General features: G+C 39.2%; 1 protein-coding gene and 1 pseudogene across 1 annotated transcript in view; one reads left to right on the forward strand and one right to left on the reverse strand.

Moving 5' to 3' along the window:
• OXCT1 (3-oxoacid CoA-transferase 1) overlaps positions 1–16,356 on the reverse strand; it is a 143,062-nt gene that overhangs the window by 85,396 nt on the left and 41,310 nt on the right. The window lies entirely within an intron of this gene.
• LOC136121585 (peptidyl-prolyl cis-trans isomerase H pseudogene) lies at positions 249–7,981 on the forward strand (annotated as a pseudogene).

Below are 16,356 nucleotides of genomic sequence, written 5' to 3' on the forward strand. Positions count from 1 at the left end.
TAAGTGACTCAAACATCATTCAGTGAGCACCTATTATGTGCCAGGCATCATGTGCCTGTACTGGGGATACAGAGATGAATAGGACAAGGTCCCACGAGGCTCTTGCTCAGTCCTACTGGAGGAGACAGGCGAACAGCTAACCACAATATAACAAAGTAATAAATGCTACAACAGAGGAAAAGCTTCAGTGAGAAGGCAGAAAATGAGCCACAGAAAGAAGGACGGGGAGGGCATTCCAGGCAGCCAGAATGGCCAGGGCAAAGGCCTGGAGTCAGGGAAGGATGTGTTCTATGGAGGAATGTGGAAAGATGGTACCTGTGAAAGAATTTCGTGACCTAGGAACAGGAATGGCAGAAAGAAGTGTGAAATGCTTATTTTATGGAACGAGGAACCTAACTTTGGAAGAGCTATCAGAAATGGTAACATCTAACCTGAACAAAAAAGAAATGTGATTTCATTCATACTTCAAAAATCTCACGTGAGAGTCCACCTTAACTGATGTTGCTAGGGCAGTTTCTTTTGATTACAGTGGCTTCTCATCAGAAAGAAATTTTCAACACCTTGGCAATTACATTCTCTCACTTTTACTAATTTTTGGTTGTGCACCTGGCTTTTCTAGGAGCCTGATAAAAGGCCATTGAGAAATTTGAATATATTCTAATTTTGGGAGGCTGACATATGCTAGATGCGCAAGCTACAATAATGATACATGCAAAAATGCATTTAAAAGAGATACAACCAGTAACACAAAAGGGGTCAATGAGTAATGTTTTTCATTTTTCCTCTCACACATTTCTTACTTAAATCATTTATGTAAGCCATGACTTTAAAATACCTTCTTTTTTTAGCTACACTCTCAAACTAGAAAGATTTGGAAAGTAAAACTTTAAAAAAAAAAAGCAGCTAATTTTTCAAGTGAAACAATCTTGCATAAGCCCTAATTATCGCTTCAGTATTTGTAGGCTAAATCTACATTTGAGGTAGAAAAAATAACATTTTTTGACAAGGTCTCTGGAAGGAGTGAGGAAAGCCACTGCTATTTTAATAGGAATGACTTTAAAATCACAAGCTAAATTCTTATGACCAACATGGAATAAATTGATAAGTAGGTCAAAAATTGTTAGTTAAAATAAAGGTGAAGGCAAAATTAATAAATGGAATTTTTGGCCTTTTTTCCAATAAGACAATTCATAAGAGTGCATCTCCTCAATTTATGTCAGGCATACTGTGCTTTATTATTCAATAACCTTTTGAGAGAGAATATCACAGGTAAAGATTCCAAAACCATTAGATTGTGTTAGAAATACCCTCTTACCCTTTCTTCCCTTCTCTTTTTTTCAACAGGATCTATGTCCTCATTTGCAATGAGGTGATTTTGTGGGAAACCATGACTGTAAGTGTTAGAGAGCTGTCTCAAAACAGTGAATCAACAGAGCACTTGACTCACACCTTATTTTAGGAACGGGTTCTGGGGGTAAGCTGCCAGCCATGGTTACTTTCTTTCTGAGAGCCTTATCCATCTTTACTCCTGTAACTCAGAGCTAAGATGCTCCTCCTTATATATTCTACTAGCTATAGCCAATCAAGTTCTTGCCTGGGGACCAGCAGCTGGGGGATCCCTCAGGAAGCTGGGTTCAAATCCAAAAAGCCTAATTCCAGAGCTCACGTGTCAACCACAATCCTGCACATTTTCTTTCTCCCTCTTATATAAGTCATCACCAAAGAACACTTGGAAATGAAATACTAGACATTCCCATTCAAATAATGATAGTAATACTTATAACAACACATAAAATCACAAAAAATACAAACAACCAATAAATATTCAACTCCCTTCTCATCAAAGATATGCAAATCAAAACCAGGACAGGACAAAAACAGGACAGCTTTTTTCACCTAGCAGATTATCCAAAAAAAAATTAAGTATATATCCATATTGTCAATAATGGCTGAAAATGATACTTTTAAATATCATTATAGAGTTATAATTGAAATTACCTTCCTAGAGAACAATTCAGCAATATTTATCAAAAGCTGATCAAATGCTGAGGCACACACCCCAAAAATCCACTTCTAGGAATTTCATCAAATCATCATACATACACTGAAACAAGGATATTCACTATAGCATTATTAATAATAGCGAGGGAAAAACAACATAAAAGTATAACAATAGAGTTATTAATATAAATTTGAGTATAACTACTAAAATATCCTCTTGGGGAACATTTAGTGACCTCCAAAAACATTCTTAATGTTTTACATAATGAAAAAAGAATATAAAATATGATCCTAATTTTATAAAAGCAAACATATAAGTAACAAACAGGAAGTAAGGAAATCAAACCAAGAGACATCCATTCCATTTCTTTCCTCAAGGCCGTTGGTTCTATGGAAGATGTGTCTCCACACCCCATTTTGGCCCATCCCCACTCAAATGTCCTTAGACCTGTGAGCCAAGACAGAGTGTAAAATACCTGAAGTCTTATTCTTCATTTACAATCCACCATATATAAATATCTACAGAAACAAGGCCTTAGCCTTGTTAGAAAGGGCGTCTTTGAGGTTAGAGCCACAAACCATGCAAACAACCATCAGAATCCCATAGCAATTACTATCTTTATCATTAAATTTAGCACCCATTGCTCTATATACAACTTCTAATTTCAGGTTAGTCCTATCTCAGCAACTATATTGTGGGATCATCTAAGATAATCACTGTGTCTCATATAGCAATCCTTATCATTTGTAAACTTAACAGTCACGTTTTAACTATCTTCCCAAGCAACTCTGAAGGGGGTAATTTGTAGATTTCATAAGCTATGAACTTGACCCAGTGTTCTAGTTAATTGTCCATTTTCCACATTTAAGTGAAATACTGTTTGTATCTATACATGGTCACACATGCAGTAACTTCTTGAAAGAATGAAACTTTTATTTCCTTGTGAAAGTCAGAACACAGGACTAATAGTTCTTGGATATTTGGACAAATACAAGAAATCAAATATGAAATTCAACAATGGCTCAGATTCAGAGTGTGAAGAAGTCCACTATATATTCTATATGAAAACAAAAACAGGCAATTTGTTAATCTTCCAAGTGTTCCAACCAGGAGAGCTGGTTAATACCAAAGAATGCAACTGCTGGATTATGTGGTAATAGTATGTTTAGTTTTATTGGCAAGTGCCAAACTGTCTTCGAAGGTAGCTCTACCACTTTACGTTTCCACCAAAAAGGAAGGAGAGTTCTTGTTGTCCACATTCTCACCAGCATTTGGTGATGCCAGTGTTTTGGATTTTAGTCATTCTAATAGGTGTGTATTGCTATTGAATTGTTTTAATTTGAAATTCTCTAAAGACATATGATGTTGATCATTTTTTCATCTGCTTATTTGCCATATGTATATTGTCTTTGGTGAGGTGTCTGTACAGACGTCTTGACCATGGATTGTGCTTTTGGTGTTGTATTTAAAAAGGCATTGCCAAACCCAACCAAGTTCACCTGGATTTTCTCTTATCTTTTAGAAGTTGTTTTTTTTTTTTTTTTTTTTTTTGCTGTATGCGGGCCTCTCACTGTTGTGGCCTCTCCTGTTGCAGAGCACAGGCTCAGGACACGCAGGCTCAGCGGCCATGGCTCATGGACCCAGCCGCTCCATGGCATGTGGGATCTTCCCAGACCGGGGCACGAACCCGTGTCCCCTGCATCGGCAGGCGGACTCTCAACCACTGCGCCACTAGGGAAGCCCCTAGAAGTTTTATAGTTTTGCATTTCACATTTAAGTCTATGGTCCATTTTGAGTTAATTTTTGTCAGTTATTTTAATAAAGGAAATTTAAATAAGGAATTAGAGAACTAAAAATGCAAAAAAGAAGCACTGAGGTGACACAGATACAGTAACTGCAAGAGCAGCAAAAGAAAGTGGTTGAACTGATGCTTAGGAAAGGGGCTGCACAGAGCTGGGACCCAAACTGCTGTGAAGATGGCATGGGGCAGCTGGTGCTGGTATCTCAGAAGGTCATAATGAGTGTGAAAAAAAAAAAAAAAGAACCACTGTCACTGCATGCACTTTAAGGATTCTTATGTCTTTGTTAAGAATTGGTCCTTTTATCATCATGGAATGTCTTTCTTTATCTCTGGTATTTTCCTTGCTCTGAAGTCAGTTTTGCTATGATAGCATATCTTAAATGTTCTCACCATAAAAAGGAAATGGTAATTATGTGAGGAGCTGGAGATGTTAGCTAACACTATAGTGGTAATCATTTCATGATATGTAAGTGTATCAAGTCAACATGTTGTACACCTTAAACTTATACAATGCTATATATGTCAATTATATATATCAATAAAGCTGCAAAAAATATATATAAAAGCAGGTTTCTTATAGACAACATATAGCTGGGTCTCATTTAATCCCGTCTGAGAGTCTCTGTCTTTTAACTGGTATATCTTAGACCATTAATATTTAAAGTGACTACTGATATAGTTGGATTAACATCTACCATAGTTGTTACATTTTCTATTTGTTGTCCTTGTTTCTTTTTTGTCTTATCTTTTTCTGCCTTCTGTTTTGTTTTTTTTTAATATTTATTTATTTATTTGGCTGCGCCAGGTCTTAGTTGTAGCACGCAGGATCTTCATTGACGCCTGCAGGATCTTCAGTTGCGGCATGCAGGATCTTTTTATTATTTTAATTGCAACATGCGGGATCTTTAGTTGTGGCATACAGGCTCTTAGTTGTGGCATGAGGGATCTAGTTCCCTGACCAGGGATCAAACCAGGGCCCCCTGCATTGGGAGCGTGGAGTCTTAACTGCTGGACTACCAGGGAAGTCCCTCCTTCTCTGGTTTTAACTAAGCTTTTTATATGATTCCATTTTTTCTCCTCTCCTAGCATGTTCATTATAACCAGCCCTCTGTATCCATGAGTTTCACATCAGCAAATTCAGGTTGAATGTGTGGATGTGAAACCCATGGATACAGCTGACTGTATACCTCTCTTTTTACCCTTTTTAGTGGTTATGCTTGAGTTGACAATATACATTTACAACTAATCCAAGGCTTCTTTCAGATAACACTATACCACCTCACGGGTAGTGCAAGTACCCTATGACAGAGTACTCTTATCTCTCCCTCCTGTCCTTTAAAACATTGCTATCATTCATTTCATTCATCCATAAGCTATAATTATGAAATACATTAAAACTATTATTATTGTGAACAAATTGTTGTCTGTTGATTTTCAGTTTGTTCACTTTCTTATTGTGAGAACAGGAGTGGTGACTACTAAGCTACTTAGATGCCAGAATAGAAACTGGAAGTTCCTATTTTTTAAGTAGATAATCATTAGCAGTATTTATTATACAGAATCCTAAAATTTCTATCTTGGTTTCAAACTACTGTATAATATCATCTACATCATTTTTAACTGGGGGGAACCATTCTACCTTCTCAAGTGTGAAGGCTCTCATTTCACAGCTTTCAGGAGATTATCCGATTTTATAAGTTTTAAGAGATTAACATTTCTGAATGATTTTTTAATTTTGTGTTTATGGAAGTATTAACATTGTGCTGGAGCTATACTTGGCTGAAAAATTCAATTAGCTAAAGGTCTAAGCCCCTGCCCTTAAAGAGGTAATAAATTATATTTTAAATGTTAACACTACAAAGTATAAAACAAAATACACCTATCATTCTTCACTTGTACTTAAGAACATGGCTTTGGAGGCAGAAAGAAATGTTTTTAGATCTTAACGCTCCCTTATTAGCTTTATCATAAAGCCTCTCCTTATCCTCATTTCCTTCCTCTATAGAATAAGGATAATAAAACCTACCACACTGGGTTATTATAACAGATGACCTTATGTGCTTTGCACATAAGTTCACGGTATAAATAGTACTTGCTGCTGCTGCTGTTGTTTTTGTTGCTTTTATCATCATTAGGCTATATCTCCTTTATCTGCTATTGCCACAGTTGAAAACATTTCAATTATGGAGTCTACTCCACTTTGTGTAGGCATACCCTAGCTGTATCTATTCTATTTGGACCATTTTACTGCCCCTCCTATTTCCTGGGAATGAATTTTATGAAGAAAAATTTTCCGTTCTATTTTGTTCTCTCCTTATAAAATCTAGTCCTCATTAATCCACATATAAAATGCTACTTTGTACATTTAAAAATATGAACCACGGGCTTCCCTGGTGGCGCAGTGGTTGAGAGTCCACCTGCCGATGCAGGGGACACGGGTTCGTCCCCCGGTCCGGGAAGATCCCACATGCCACGGAGCGGCTAGGCCCATGAGCCATGGCCGCTGAGCCTGCGCGTCCGGATCCTGTGCTCTGCAACGGGAGAGGCCACAACAGTGAGAGGCCCGCATACAGCAAAAAAAAAAAAAAAGAACCAACAAAAAGGAAAAGTAAGTGAAAACTTTTTGGGTGCAAACATAATGCCAAAAGCATTGGGGAAATATATCTATAAATAAAACAGCAGCTAAACTACTTTTTATAGCAGGAATTGGTTTATGGAACTGGCTTTAAAATACCATTTAATACTTCCTTTCTTTCTAAAGGTCTAATTCCACTTCTGAGATGCCAATTCTCAAAATGAATGAGCTTTGTAAATTCCTCAAATTGAGAGAAATTTAAATTATACCAAAACTTTCAAACTCAACAGCCTTAATCCTGTAGCTTTTTGTAGGTAACCTGTATTTGTCTGAGTTTCGTAATATTGAATTTTTCTTCCGAGTTTTGTCTATGCCAGCAAACCTTTTCCAAAACTTTAAAAGAAATTCTAAACTGAAAAGAACTTTTTCAGAATGCAAGGCAAAACTTGTATCCTTTCCCATAATTATTAAGGAAACTAAAATAGCTTCTTTAAATTAATAACCCAGCTCCTTTTCACAGCAAGCACAGAAGAGATACTAAGTTCTTCAGATTCCTGTTTAACTTCTCTCCCATGGGATTTGGATTTAAAATTCTCTTCAAAGAAATTGAATGTGGGCTTAGTTATTCAGTGACAGAAATTAACATTAAATTTCAGATGCCAAATCGGAGAGAAGGCGACCTATACTCCTGGACATGAGTGGTCTTGGTTTCTTCACGGAATGAAGAACAGAAGAGAAAACCATTACAGGAGTGCCTCCTTATCCACACGGGATACGTTCCAACACCCCCAGTTGATACCTGAAACTGTGAATAGCACCAAACCCTATATATACTGGTTTTTTCCTATACATACAAACCTAGGATAAAATTTAACTTTTAAATTAGGCATGATAGGGACTCCCCTGGTGGTCCAGTGGGTAATACTCTACACTCCCAATGCAGGGGGCCCGGGTTCGATCCCTGGTCCGGGAACTAGATCCTGCATGCATGCCACAACTAACAGTCTGCAGGCCGCAACTAAAAAAGATCACACACCACAACTAAGACCCAGAGCAGCCAAAATAAATAAATAAATATATTTTTTAAAAAATTAGGCACTGGCTTGTAGAAGGACTGGGTAGAACACAAGGGAAGTTGGCTGCATGAAGATGGAGCTCTTTGCAGACGCAGCGCCTAAGATGGCTGAGAATTTTAGGCAGTTCTGCACTGGACAATTCAGAAAAGATGGGGTTCCAACAGGATACAAAGGGAGCAGCTTCCGCAGGGTCATAAAAGATTTCATGATTCAGGGTGGAGATTTTGTTAATGGAGATGGTACTGGAGTCACTAGTATCTACTGGGGGGGGGGCTGTTTGCAGATGAAAACTTTAAGCTTAGACACTCAGCTCCAGGCCTGCTTTTCGTGGCAAACAGTGGTCCCAGAACAAATGGCTGCCAGTTTTTCATCACCTGCTCTAAATGTGATTGGCTGATGGGAAGCACGTGGTGTTTGGAAAAATCATTGATGGACTTCTGGTGATGAGAAAGATTGAGAATGTTCCCACAGGCCCCAACAATAAGCCCAAGCTGCCTGTGGTGATCTCACAGCGTGGAGAGATGTAGTCCAGAGGAAGACTGAATCAGGCCTTCCCTTGCTCGGGGTGATGCTCCTGAGTAAGATACTCTGGATTGGCCCCTGTGTTTGCTTCCCTGCCTGCTGCTGCCCCATTTGATCAAGAGACCTCACAGATTCAGAAGCCAAGATTTTGTGTTTAGGTTTTCAACTGTAAATAAAGTTGTTCATTTAAAAAAAAAATTAGGCATGGGACTTCCCTGGTGATGCAGTGGTTAAGAATCTGCCTGCCAATGAAGGGGACACAGGTTCAATCCCTGGTCCGGGAAGATCCCACATGCCGTGGAGCAACTAAGCCCATGGGCCACAACTACTGAAGCCCGTGTGCCCTACAGCCCACGCACCGCAACTACTGAGCCCACGTGCCACAACTACTGAAGCCTACGTGCTCTAGGGCCCACATGCTGCAACTACTGAGGCTGTGTGCTGCAACTACTGAAGCCCAAGTGCTGCAACTACTGAAGCCCGTGCGCCTAGAGCCTGTGCTCCACAACAAGAGAAGCCACCGCAATGAGAAGCCCGCTCACTGCAACGAAGAGTAGCCCCCACTCGCTGCAACTAGAGAAAGCCCGCACGTAGCAACAAAGACCCAATGCAGCCAAAAAAAAAAAAAATTAGGCATGATAAGAGATTAACAACAGGGCTTCCCTGGTAGCGCAGTGGTTGAGAGTCTGCCTGCCGGTGCAGGGGACATGGGTTTGAGCCCTGGTCTGGGAGTATCCCACATGCCGCGGAGCAACTGGGCCCGTGCGCCACAACTACTGAGCCTGCACGTATGGAGCTTGTGCTCCGCAAAAAGAGAGGCTGCAACAGTGAGAGGGCCGCGCACCACGATGAAGAGTGGCCCCCGCTCGCCGCAACTAGAGAAAGCCCTCACACAGAAACGAAGACCCAACACAGCCAATCAATCAATCAATAAATAGAAATGCTGTAGAATTATTTTTAAAAAAGAGATTAACAACAATAACTAATAATAAAATAGGACAATTACAACAATATACTATAATAGAAGTTATGTGAATGTGGTCTTGCTCTCTCTCAAATTACATTACTATCCTGTGCTCCCCCTTCTTCTTCTTGTGACCATGTGAAATGATAAAATGCCTGTGTGACGAGATGAAGTGAGGTGAAGGATATAGGCACTGTGACGTAATGTTAGGCTACTACGGACTTTCTGACGATGTATCAGAAGGAAGATCAGCTGCTCCATGTCATCCTGGATCATCAAGCCATGTTGATGGCTGGGTGTCAGAAGCAGATGTTGACGGCTGGGGATCCCAGGCGGGACAGAATTGGAGCAGGTGAGATTTCATCCACTACTCCGAACAACATGTAATTTAAAACCTATCAATTGTTTATTTCTGGAATTTTCCATTTAATATTTTTGAACCACAGTTCACTACAAGTAACTGAAGCTGTGAAAAGTGAAACCCCAGATAAGGAGGGACTACTGTACTTTCTAACAATTAAGTCATTCTTGGTTTCTAATCTTTCATTATTTCTCCCAAATTAACCGTTTGTTTCAAACCATTTCATCTAAAAACAAACTAAATAAAACATACCTTTTCCTGAGTCTGTGAAAATTCAATAAGGCAAAGCTTTCATAAGGAAGCAGTGAAAACACACCTGAAGACTAATTTATTTATATGTAACAGTGTGCTGCATCCTAAAGAAATAAGGGTCTATTTCTTGACCTTTAGTCTCTCTGACGTTTGCAGGTAGTGGTGTGCACTTAGTTGAACATGAAGCATCAATGAGTATCTGAGGCCCTCTTTATTCATTTCATTTCTCTTACGCCCCCTAAAACAATAAATGTTACTTTCAATGAAAAGAATTCAAGGTGGATATTCAGTTCAAGCATGTTTCATCAGGGAACAAAGGTTAGTTTTCATCCCAAACCAGAATGTCTGAATCTTTTGCGCCAAAGTACAAAAAGAGATAAATAGGTCATTGGCTAATCCTCCATTTAAAATATGACAGCAGAGAGTGGCCATCAATTTTTGACTGCATGCAACTTATAAATCTGTCATTTCATAAGCTAATGAAATGACAGATTTATAAGAACCTTCCTTTCTATAAGGGGTCCATAATGCTCACCTTAAAAGTCATCACTGCATTTGCTCAATGTAAGGGATCAACATATTTAGGTTGATTTTGATGAGCTTTAAATATTAGGTAATTTACTGCCGATTAAAGCTAACAATATATTTAAAAAACAATCTAGATTAGTTTTTTGATAATGTCCTGAGATTTTAGAAGTCGGTGGTATTATGGAATTTTAATTCCCCTACATCTCAAGAACTCTGGATGACAGGGAAAGGATAGGGAGGGTGTGCCTTGCCAGCTGCAACCCACGGGGTGGTCCTATAGTCACTGTCACTGGGCCAGTGAGGACAGTCATCTGAGGTTCATTAATCAAAGCAGCAGGAGGGATCAAGGTAAGAATATAGCACTTCAGAGCTTTAGAAAACACATCCAAATGACCTAACCCACTGACGCTCAAAATAGACCCGTGAAATAGGCAAATACACAGGAGATGCTATAGAGAAGCTGGGATTCTAAAGTACTTATTTGTCCAAGGTCACAATGCCAGTGGGAGGCAAAGATGTGATTGGTTTTTTTTCTATTTCTTTTTTTATTTTGTTTTATTTTTTAACATCTTTATTGGAGTATAATTGCTTTACAATGTTGTATTAGTTGCTGCTGTATAACAAAGGGAATCAGCTATATGTATACATATATCCCCATATCTCCTCCCTCTTATGTCTCCCTCCCACCCTCCCTATCCCACCCCTCTAGGTGGTCACAAAGCACCAAGCTGATCTCCCTGTGCTATGCGGCTGCTTCCCACTAGCTATCTATTTTACATTTGGTAGTGTATCTATGTCCATGCCACTCTCTCACTTAGTCTCAGCTTACCCTTCCCCCTCCCTGTGTCCTCAAGTCCATTCTCTGCATCTGTGTCTTTATTCCTATCCTGCCCCTAGGTTCTTTAGAACCTTTCTTTTTTTTTTTTTTAGATTCCATATATATGCGTTAGCATACAGTATTTGTTTTTCTCTTCCTAACTTACTTCACTCTGTATGACAGACTCTAGGTCCATCCACCTCACTACAAATAACTCAGTTTCGTTTCCTTTTATGGCTGAGTAATATTCCGTTGTATATATGTGCCACGTCTTTATCCATTCATCTGTCGATGGACACTTAGGTTGCTTCCATGTCCTGGCTATTGTAAATAAAGATGTGATTCTTAATCTCAGATACTGTTCACAAAAATAAAGGAAAAAAAAAAGAAAGAAAGAAATATACTGAGACTCCTAGAGCTTAGTCCCAGGACTTTTTCACTAAGAGTTCTTTTCTATTCCATGACTCTACTTATCAAATATTTGTGGATTATTCCCAATTGTATAACTCCCTTCTAGACCTCTCCACTGAGCACAACACATACATGTCCATCTTCACCTACATCACCACTTGAATGCCTAAAAAAGCCAATCAATCCTACCAGGGCTCTTGTTACTCCTCCTTCCAAAAGCTGTTCCCAGGCTTCCTCAGCTTGGTAGGTGTCACACCATTGCTCAAGTCAGGTGGGAATCATTTTACTCTCTGCCTTTCCTCTACCCCAGCATTCCACATCCAAGGCATCGGCAAGTCTGATAAGATCCCTCTTCCAAGATACTGTATATCTCAATTCCACCACCTCTTCCCACTTCCACTCCACCACTCAAGTCCAAGCCACCATCACCTCTTGCCTGGACCATTGCAATAGTCTCCTCATCGGCTACCCTGTCTCCCTTCACAGCTCCATAAAAATCCATTCTATATACAACACCTAAAATCATGACCCTTTCCATTTGCACTTAAAATAAGGTGAAAGCTCCTATAAAAGTCCACTTAGCTATGCCAACATTTTCAGAAATGTTCAGTGTCTCAGAAATAAAGGCTCAGTATTGTCATGGCAGGACAGTGGCAGAGGAAACATGGAAGTCAGGACTTAAACCAAGTCTTTCAAATGTCCTTTTCATTAAGCCGTTCAACTTCCCAATGATCTATTCCCAGAAACTGATCTGTTTCTCAGTTTTCTCATTTGTAATATTATAAGAAAACTGCTTCTCCTCCTACCTCACCTGGTGATTAAGAGGATCAAATGAGATAATATATGTAAAAGCACTTTGAAAACATAAAGCATTACAAATATAAAGTAATATAAAACGCCTACTAATACACAAATGGTGCTCAAGCATGGGGTTTTCTGGGCCTTTGCTTACAAGAAAGAGGAGTTAAGTGAGTCTAGCTAAAATAATTGACTTTTGGGAATTCTCTGGTGGTCCAGTGGTTAGGACTTGATACTCTCACTGCCAGGGCCCCGGGTTCGATCCCTGGTCGGGGAACTATAATAAAATCCCATAAGCCGCACAGCACAGCAAAAATAAATAAGTAAAAAATTGACTTTTAACTCTCATCACTAGAATACAGTTTGGCTGGTTGGAGCCCTTTCTATTGCTTAAGAAGACTAATGCCAGATAAAAAAACACACGGCTGCCCTGGTTAACTTCCTGATTTCAGGCTTTACCTTACCAATAAATAAGAAATAGCCAGATAACTCTTAGAAACACATTTTTGACTAAAAAGAAAGTAGGAAGCTAAAAGCCCTGGTTTGGAAGGCTGAGAAAATGAGCCTCACCTTGCCCAAAGTCTGTCCATAATTCTTCTCCTGCCCTCTCTCCAGGATGTGGGGGGCACAGCTCCAGAGGAGATGAAAACCCAGGCCTGCAGGGCCCTTCCAAAACCCAGGGACACAGGATGACTCCAACTCTGGACCACTTCCGTAGCTCCTGGAAATTCTTCCAGACAGCAGGAGCTGCAGCTGAGTGCCAGACCCAGGTCAAGTTGGAGAAGTCCTCACCCCATCACCCCAGGATCCAGACATTGTAAGTAAGAAACTGGCCTCAAGTATGACATAAAGTCTAATGGGCAGGAAAAAGCAAAATGCTTCTAATAAAGTGAGTCTATCACTATACAATTTTATTAAAGTCAGATTTATTGACAAAGGCATTGAGTTAGGAAAGAAATTGTAAAAACTGTGGCAAGATGAGCAAGATAAACAAGTTGCTACATGTAATCTTCCTTTCTTCATGGTTGTCCCCAGAACAGACCCACCAAACTGCATAATCATTTCACTACTTCTTCACAAATTCATATTATTCAATTTAATTTTTTCATTGATTCTCTTCAAACCAGTTATCATTATTTTATTTCAGTTCTACTTAAGTTCACTAGTCCTTTAAAAAATAATACTTAGTGACATTTAATATATTCAGACTATAGAAATGGAAACTATGCCATTAATCAAGGGCCTGCAAGTTTTTATCTGCAAAGGGCCAGATAATATTTCAGGCTTTATAGGCTCCACACTGTCTCTGTCACATATTGCTTTTTTTTTTTTTTAAACAACCTTTAAAAATATAAAAATTTCTTAGCTCTTAGACAATACAAAAACAGACCATGGGCTATAGTTTATCAACCTTTGTTGTAAATAATAATTGTGAACTAACAGCATATAGAACATATATAGTATATGCAACATGAATCAACCTTTCACTTAAAACAAATCACACTGGTTCAACAGGCTTCCTTTTCCTAAAGCAGGTTCTAAAACTAGGAATGCTCTATATTAGAGAAGGATGAGGAATGTGTCCTATTTTTATGAAAGAAAAATTCTGCCCAGCTATTTTTTTCTCCCTTCTTAGGTGGTCAAGGATAAAAGATGTTCACTAAGAACTAATGAAGAATCACTTAGAATGTACATATTTACAATGAAATTCAAAAGCCTAGGTTAATACTGTACAGACTGATAAAACACAAATTTGTGAAACCTCAGAAATTACAGACACAAAGCCGAAAAGCCAAAAGTAGCTAGAATAAAATTCACCAATCCATCAAAGAAGGAGGATGTATTATTAAAATGACTTTCTTTTAGGATCTCTGCACTAACAGTAAAAAATAGCAACAAAATTCTGGAAGGATAATGCCATACAAATGACTTGCTGCAGTTGGTATTGCTACCCCACAAGGCAATGAAGTCCACTGTAGCTGAGATAAAGGAACTCTTACAGAGTTGCTGCACTGTTACCAAGCAACAAGAAATAAAATGTCAGGATTAGCACTTGATTTAATTTTTACCATCAACAAACCATACTTCTATTCTGCTATTCTTCTGGATGTAAATGGTCATTAGGCTAAGAATTATTAATCTATAAGAGTACACACACACAAAAATATGCAGTGAAGTTAATACCTGGCATTCACCAAGTTCATGTTTTTTATATTTACTGCTTCCTTGGTAGAAACAGCAAATAATAACAGAATAGTGATTCTATTACTGAGAAGGTTATTTTGTCAAAATATTCAACTAAATCTTCACTAAATACATCTTCATTAGCATTGAAATATTCTCAAATCAGTGTTGCATTTTATGAAAATTCAAGGAAATGAATGAATTGTCTTTAAATACTTTAATACTTCAAAATAAGTAGAGTCAATCACTTCATTTAGTTTAGTTGTGTAAGGATATTATCATCTGTCAAAGCAATTGTACATCTGGCTGAATTTGTAGCATAAATTTATAGATATCTCTTTCAGAGTGGTATAGCAATCACTTTTTAAAAAATGAAATCTAAAAGCATTAATAAAATCCTATAACTGAAAAACTAAAAAAGAAAAAAATGTAAATTAAGGATATTATATAATTTAACAGACTTAAAAATCAATCACTGTAAATGACATCCATAGCTCACCACATCATCCCCAAAGTTAACACTTGGGAAGGTGACCGTGTTATGCCTTAGGATCATGAGGTCCCAGGGTTCAAGGGGAGTTGGTTGGGAAGAGAGTGTTCCTTCTTTTTGTATTGTATCAAATAGCTCTCTTACCTGCCTGTGTTTTTAAAGAACTTGTGTTGAGTGTTCAACTCAGCTGGCCTGTGTGAATGAAGTAAAGAGGATTAGCATTAAACAGGTTCTTGCTGTCCTTATCTTCTCGCTAAGGAAGAGAAGTAGAGAGCATTACCAGGTAAATACTAAAGTGCAGTGAAGGGCATTTACTATATTACGATTCACACAGTGAATGTCAAATTTGACATTTCAGCCAAGTTCATAAATATCATGTCTCCAAGTCAATCAGCAATTTGTGCGTGGGCATAAATTCCATACAGGCATGGAGCAGTGGTCGCCTGTGTATGCATGTGTGTGCTTGACATTGCATCTGTCTAATGAAGTTTCTCAACATGGTTACATGTGTTTCTCTTGGGTGGATGGAACCTTTAGGTTTTTTCCTGTTTAGACCTATTTCTTTTTTCTTTTTACCGTCTCTTGGAAAAATTATGAGTTTCTCTGTAATATCAAAAGGCATTAGCAATCTTAAGATTAAGAATAAAAGAAACTTAAGAGGAAAGGAATTATGTTTATCCCGTGTGCAGTTTCATTTTTCCTGAAGCAGGACGGAAGATAACCAGTCTCTAAAACATCGGTACACTAATTGGGCCTGCTTGGTGGAGATTAAATGTTCACAGGATCCACTGAAGTGATTAGGTCGAATGGTTAAAATCCACTGTATTCCCACATCCTAGTGTAAAGTGAGCTAACCACCAGTTTGACTTCTTCTGCAAAGGTAATTCATGAGGTGTTGTCAACACAAAGTTCTCCAAACAGGGCCAGAGAGTCACAAAAGTCAGGAGGCTCCAATCGCAAATTCACATTCTCCATTCATCTCAGAGTTTTAAAGTCAGATTTGGGCCTAGTCATCTTGTGAACTATTACAAATGAACTAAAAACAGAAATCACACTTCACACAGCCTAGGAAGAAGATACTGCCATGATTCTCAAGACAGCTACCCTCATATAAGAGTCCTCGGCCCACCACCTCAGACGGAAGAAAGGGGAGTGTGTCGTCCCCAGTCGCCAGGTCCACCAGGGAGGCTCCACTGCTCCTCTTTCCACCGCCCAGCTTCCTCACCTCCCGGAGGCCTCTGCTCAACTGTCATCTCAGTGGGGCCTTCTGTTACTGACCAACCCATTCAAACTTCCACTTTGGGGAACTCCCTGGCGGTCCAGGGGTTAGGGCTCCACAGTCCCACTGCCGAGGGCCCGGGTTCAATCCCTGGTCAGGGAACTAAGATCCCACAAGCCATGCAGTACGGACAAAAAAAAAGCAAAGACAGGGGCGCTTCCCTGGTGGCGCAGTGGTTGAGAGTCCGCCTGCCGATGCAGGGGACATGGGTTCGTGCCCCGGTCTGGGAAAATCACACATGCCGCGGAGCGGCTGGGCCCGTGAGCCATGGCCGCTGGGGCTGCGCATCCAGAGCC

The sequence above is a fragment of the Phocoena phocoena genome, chromosome 3 (genome assembly GCF_963924675.1).
Source record: "Phocoena phocoena chromosome 3, mPhoPho1.1, whole genome shotgun sequence".
Lineage (NCBI taxonomy): Eukaryota > Metazoa > Chordata > Mammalia > Artiodactyla > Phocoenidae > Phocoena > Phocoena phocoena.